Genomic DNA, 6,995 nt, shown 5'->3' on the forward strand with positions numbered 1-6,995 from the left:
CACACACACACACTCCCCCCCCCCGTGCATTTTTTTGGTTTAGAAATCCTCTTTTGTGTCATCCAGTCCCTGATTGATTCAGCATGGTTGCTAGGGCTGTGTTTTGTGGTTACGCATCAACACTCCACTGTGAAACTATAAAGTGGGTGTGTCAGCGAAACTGTTGGATGGTTGTCAGGTTCGCTCTGCAGACCAGCCCTGTTGCAACATGTTTTTGTTTGTTTGTTTGTTTGTTTGTGGGAATTCATATTTGGTCTTTCTGGAGCTGACTCTTAATTCATTTCCATATAACTTGTTTTTACTATCTCAAGTGTTTACTTTTAGGCTTACTCTTTTTTGTTTGTTTCCACTTGTTTGCAAACTGTTACTTTTCTTTTGTGGGGAGAAGGTAAAGCCGTTTCATTGTAACTGTTTTTTTGTTCTAACTCTGAAGTGAAACAATAACGTACAAAACAATCTGTCGGGTTTTAAAAAAGGACAGACCCTTTAAATTATCTTTAAGCTAGACCTCATGCTAACTGTAAATCATTTGGTTTTCGACAGTGTTTCATTAATGTCTAGCTTTTCACTCCAGTTAGAGCTACTTTAGTCAGGCAATTAACTGTCTCCTTTATTAATATTTTCAAGGTAGAGGAGTCCGCTCTGTTCCCTGCATTAGGGTGGAGTTGAGTGAGTCTGTTCTTACCCCAGTGGTGAATTATTTCAAACCAGTTTGAAGCGGGTGTGGCTTTTCAGTAAGTCTATTTTCTTAAAGGAAAAACTTTCCCTGATAAAGGTGCTAATGATCTTGTCTGGTAGCCCAGCCCTTCTCTGGGAATGGAAGGTACTGGTATGTAGAGATTCTCACCAACAGATTGAATTTACTGATTTTTTTTTCTTTTTGCAAGTTGAAACCAGTTGGGGATCCGGGTGCGGTGGAGTGCTGGGAGGAGAGCTGCAGACTGCCCTGTGGAGCGGTGTGCAGAAAGGCGGGGTTCTGCTGTCAGCGCGCTGGTGAATTGTACTGTGCTCAGGAGTTGGTGGGAACGGAATCGCCTCCTAGCGCATAGACTTGATTTTATTCTCATTTAGAACAACAGGTGCACTAAGGCAGAGCTATTGTTTTCAGTAAGAAAATTCAGCCTCCAGAGCAAGTGCTGTGAACAGAGACTATGCGTATTGGGAGCGAATCACGTTGGCTTTCTGGCCCTCCAGTGTTCCCAAGCTTCCGTGTGTATCATTCAGAAATGTGTATTTAGGGCCCCGCGAGGACCCACAATAGACATGGCTGGTTTAAGCCTGTCTTCTTGTTCTTCTGACACCCAGGGACATTCCCGTCCATCTGCCAGGCTCTCCCCACGTTTCTCCAGCTCGAATCTTTCACTACCTCACCCTTTAGGCCAGCGGTTCTCAACCTGTGGGTCGCGACCCCTTTGGCGGTCAAACGACCCTTTCACAGGGGTCGCCTAAGACCATCCTGCATATCAGATATTTACATTACGATTCATAACAGTGGCAACATTACAGTTATGAAGTAGCAATGAAAATAATTTTATGGTTGGGTCACAACATGAGGAACTGTATTTAAAGGGCCAGAAGGTTGAGAACCACTGCTTTAGGCTCTCAGGTGACCTCACTCCTATTGCTTTTATCATCCTCTTGGTGTCTTCATCCCTTAGAACAGTGATGGCGAACCTATGACACGCGTGTCAGAGGTGACACGCGAACTCATTTTTTTTGGTTGATTTTTCTTTGTTAAATGGCATTTAAATATATAAAATAAATATCAAAAATATAAGTCTTTGTTTTACTATGGTTGCAAAGATCAAAAATTTCTATATGTGATACGGCACCAGAGTTAAGTTAGGGTTTTTCAAAATGCTGACACGCTGAGCTCAAAAGGTTCGCCATCACTGCCTTAGAACGAAGAACAGCTGTGGTGAAGTTGAAAGGGCAAAGACCTAAGAGTCAGAGAGCCTGGGATCGGCCCTGTCTCCCTACTCATCAGCCAGGTGACCTGGCTAATCTAATCTCTCAGGTGTCTCACTGGGGTGAGGAGGGAAGAGAGCAGACGGCCCTGCAGGGTGGGGTCTGCATTTCATCGTTGGTTGTGTGTCTCTCAGCCTTAATGCTGTGCGGGCGAGTGTGTACTCGTTAGGACTCTGTTCATAGATTATTTGAATGTTACCAGTGTTTGTAACCTACAGTATCACTGCCAACACTGTCTTTTCCCGCTTTCAAGAGTAGCAGCACACTGACACGGTCTCATTAATCACCTGTACTATATTAAGCTAATGTTTTAACAAACACGAGTGGGAAAGCCAACTCTTTCTTCTAGCGACCAATCAATCATCCACGGAATGACTTGGCTTTGCCAGGGGAATTGGATGCAATAAAGAAACAGGGGCCATAGTTTATTTCTACGGTGAAGATAAAGTTTGCCATGAAGCTTGCAGGAAATAGGAAATAGTTACATGGATGCAAAAGACATGCATGTAATAGCCAGTTTCATGGACATTACTTTGTGGTTATTGACATATTTGCTTTTTCTGCAGAATGATTATAAATAATATACATATAAATGGTTAATTACGCAAAATAGCAGCTCATTGTTTCAAAACGTTTATTTAGCACCTAGTGTGTGCAAAGACACCCCTAAATCTGTGGGGAAACTGAGACTTCCAGGGAGACTAGATAAAGCATATTGCCTGCTGCACTGAATTGGACGTCAGCATTTGCCGTTTGAATACTTGGTACATGGCAGGAACTCAGGACACTTGTGGTCAGTGGATGACTCTAGCGGCATCAGTAAGTGCTCCTGGCACTGAAAGGAGGGAGAGAGCACTGTGGAATGGGGGCTGCAGCTGCCCCGTTAGAGCAGAGGCCAGAGCAGTGGCGGCCTGAGGAATGGGCAGGCTCTCTAACTAGAGCAGCTGAGGGTAAGGCGATGGGGGGGACAGGCATCCAGGCGCCGTGGATTAAAGGAGCACAGTGTGTCTGCTGAGAAGCAAGTCCACTTTTGCTGGGGAGTGGACAGAGGGCGCTGAGGCTGGGTTCCCGTGCCAATCTTTTTTTTTTTTCATTTTAGGTTTTTAATGAGAGTTGTATATACTATTACTTTATTCCTGCATCTTCTCAATTGTTTTTTCCTTGTATTTTCCCTTTTCCTTTCCTACTTGGTGAGATTTGGCTTTACATCCAAGGACCTTTTTTCGGTCTTTGTCCAGCTTCAGTCTGGTGATGACCACCTCGCTGGGGCGAACGCCCACATGCACAGTTGCACCCTTAGCTTCCTCCCGCTGCACTCGTTCGGTGTCAGTGACGTATTTCTTCCTGTAAACCTGCGCTACTTTGCCAATTTGCTGCCCTTTGTCATGTCCTCGGACAACCTGAACGTCATCATCCTTTCGGGTGGGCATGCATGGAACACTGTACTTCTCAGCTCTTGGGAAAGAGAAGATGTAATCTTCCCGCTGGCACTGCTACGGTGGCCGCAGAAGGGACCCGTATGAATCTTTGAGGGCTAAACTGAACTGGAGTGAGAGGCCGCCATTGAAGGATGGGTTTTGAACACGATCAACTAGAGGACCTGAATGGGCAGTGGCACGGAGGGCTGATCGGAGGGAAGGGCAGCTCAGCTTGTGCACAGTAAAACAGGAAGTTTGTGGGGCTTTTAAACATCCCTGTTTTCTGTCTCTCCTCAGTGTGTCGTGGCTGTGGGAGGAGAGTGGACCTGAGTGGAGAGTGTATACCAGCCTGTCTTTGATTTGTACAGTCCTGAGGGGGCCCCAGGCAGAACATGGCTAAGCAGCTGCCTGCAAAGCCAGGGCTCCGTAAAAATGCACTGTGCCTCTGTGGTGGAGATTTCTGAAACAATAGAGCCAACGGGAGGTGCCTGGTTTAATGAATAAATGGGATTTAGTCCCCACTTCCCTGTAAGCAGAAGCAGCTCTGTTTGCATCTCTGACTTAATGGTTCCCTGTGTGTTTGGCATTTTTATTTCTTAGGTGTATACAGTGGGGACCGGACTTCTGCAAGGCCGGTGGCAGGAGCCGACCCGTCGCTGTAGACCTAGTCCTCTTCTGGTGGAGCCCTGGGGGGGATAGCCACGGCCGGCCTGAGAGATGCAGTGTCCTGGGGGTTTTCTCTCTGCTTTGGTGATTCTCAGGCGGAAGGATACTGATGAGACCCTGTGGAACATTTCTTGGCCCAAATTGGAATTGGAGATTTCTTGAGCAGACTCAAACTCGTTTGTCTTACGAGGGATCTCAAACTTAGTCTTTAACTGACCCAGCCACTCCAAAGGTTTTGGGCACTGCAGGACCCTCTAGACCAGTGGTCGGCAAACTGCGGCTCGGCAAACTGCAGCTTGCGAGCCACATGCGGCTCTTTGGCCCCTTGAGTGTGGCTCTTCCACAAAATACCGACTTCTGCGCACAGGCCACAAAGTTTCAATCGCACTGTACTGTTTCAGTCACACTGTACGTGCGCGCCCGCACGTGGTATTTTGGGAAGAGCCACACTCAAGGGGCCAAAGAGCCGCATGTGGCTCGAGAGCTGCAGTTTGCCGACCACTGCTCTAGACCAGTGTTATCCAGTGGAAATAGAATGTGGGCATATGCTAGTGTAAATTTTCCGGTAGACACAGTAAAGAAAAAGTAAACGAAATAGGTAAAATGGCCTGTCTAATTGTCGTTCAGTGGTTGAGTGTTGACCTATGAACCAGGAGGTCACTGTTCCATTCCCGGCCAGGGCACATGCCCAGGTTGTGGGCTCAATCCCCAGTAGGGGACATGCAAGAGGCAGCTGATCAATGATTCCTACCTTTGATGTTTCTAGCTCTCTCCCTCTCTTTTCCTCTCTGAAATCCATAAAAATATATTTAAAAAAAGAAATAGGTAAAATGGAATTTAAATCGTTTTTTTTTTATTTAACCCATATACCCACCACTTCATAACTATAATATCTAATCAATGTAAATTATTGAGAGATTGTTACATTCTTTTTCTCATACCGCGTCTCCTGAAGCTGGTGTGCACTCGACGCTTATAGCACCTCTCCCTTTGCACTGGACACTTGCCAAGTGCTTGGCAGCCACAGGTGGCCGGTGGCTACTGATTGGAAAGTCCACCTACAGAGCAAGACCTTTTGAGAAGAAGAAGAAAAAAGAGACTTTCTTTTTCAGGGCAGTGTAAGGTTCCCAGAAAAACTGAGTGGAAAGTCAGAGCTCCTATATATTTCCAGCCTCACACATGCGCAACCTCCCCAGTACCAACAGCCCCGCCTGAGGGGTACATTGGCTACCGCTGATGAGCCTGCACTGACACATCACTACCGGTCACAGTCCAGAGTTCACCTGAGGGCTCATTCTTGGTGCTACACATTCAATGGGTGTGGACAGGAGTATGATGATGTGTACCCACCATTCCCGTGACACACACAATAGTTGTATGGCCCTAAAATCCTCTTTGCTCTGCCTATACATCCCTCCTTCCTTCCTCTCGAATCCCTGACTGCTGCTGATCCTTTTATTGTCTCCATAGTGTTGCTTTTTCCAAAATGTCATAGAGTTGGAATCATATCATATGTAGCCTTTTCAGATTGGTTTCTCTTGCTTAATAATATGCATTTAGGGTTCCTCCATGCCTGTTCCTAGCTTGATAGCTCCTCTTTTTTCAGCCCTGAATATTACTCATTGTCTGCATGTGCCACAGTTTATTTATAGAGGAAGACTTTTTGCAAATCAGGATTATACCCCAGTTCTGGGATATTTGGGGGGTGGGTGTCTGAGAGTTATGGGAGTGGGAGGGAGTAGAATAGCTGTGCTTAAAAATTGTCTGTGAGATTCAGAAGAGAGAGGAGTGGTCTAGGAGCGAGATTGGGATGAAAACCTTGCAGAAGCCCAGCCGGCGTGGCTCAGTGGTTGAGCGTCCACCTATGAACCAGAAGGTCACGGTTCGATTCCAGGTCAGGGCATATGCCTGGGTTTCCGGCTTGATCCCCAGTGTGGGGCCTGTAGGAAGTAGCTTATCAATGATTCTCTCTCATCATTGGTGTTTTTATCTCTTTCTCCCTCTTCTGTCCTCTCTGGAATCAATTAAAAAATATTTTTTAAAAAGAAAACCTTGCAGAAATATACCCATAACCGCAAATAATGGAGAATCCCCTCCTCTTCCATTCCCTTGCCTCCACCCCACAGGGAGCCTGGAATTGGCTTAGTTCAAAGCCTTCTGATAAGTTAGCAAGTGTCTATGTCAGTACTCCCTCAAGTCAGTTTTATGAAAATATTTAGACTAAGCAAACTGTTGGAAGAGAATAGAAAGCTGAATTTGCATGGACACAATTTCCTTGGTCAAAGAATATTAAGAAGAAGAAAAAATACCAAAGCAGGAGATGCTGCAATCCAAATGTCATTCCCACTATTTCGGATGCAGCTCTGCTCTATTTCCTTTATTTGGGGGATGCTGCTGCCTTGGCTCAGTTGAGGTAAATTTAATGCCCGCCAAGCACTTTTTATTGGCAGGGGTTGGCGTATCGATTCCGAGAATTGTGTGATTGCAAAGCTGGAAAGCAATCCATCAGACGACAGTGGCATAGCCCCATTAAATGTATTAACTGGAAGATGACTTCATTTCAGCCATTTTGAATGTTAAATGCAAGGATCAGTCTTTTATGGAATGAGATAATGCCAGAAAATCTACCCACTGTCTTTCTCATTAACAGTTTGATATCTCCTAAGCATCGGTGAGCTAAGAAAGTCATTAGGGATCGTAGTAAAGGCTTCCATTTAGGAAGGGGTCAGCCTAGAAATGCTACTGATTTCAGTCCACACCCGTAGCTTTCAGGTCCCTTTCAATAGGTCAAATTACTGGTGAGAAATAACAGAAGTTGTGGCTGGTTTGACAAGCTTATCACTTTGTGCGAGAAGTGGGAGACTCAGTGTTATCCTGTTGGAACAAGTTGCATTAGCCTAGGGGGGCATTTTGGTTTTGTGTTCACAAATCCCTCTCCCCAGG

The 6,995-nt window shown here is 45.7% G+C and overlaps 1 protein-coding gene across 2 annotated transcripts in view; it reads left to right on the top strand.

Moving 5' to 3' along the window:
- ANXA2 (annexin A2) overlaps nt 1-6,995 on the top strand; it is a 63,284-nt gene that overhangs the window by 2,405 nt on the left and 53,884 nt on the right. The gene's annotated exons all lie outside the window — the stretch shown is intronic.

The sequence above is a fragment of the Myotis brandtii genome, unplaced genomic scaffold, assembly GCF_000412655.1.
Source record: "Myotis brandtii unplaced genomic scaffold, ASM41265v1 scaffold144, whole genome shotgun sequence".
Lineage (NCBI taxonomy): Eukaryota > Metazoa > Chordata > Mammalia > Chiroptera > Vespertilionidae > Myotis > Myotis brandtii.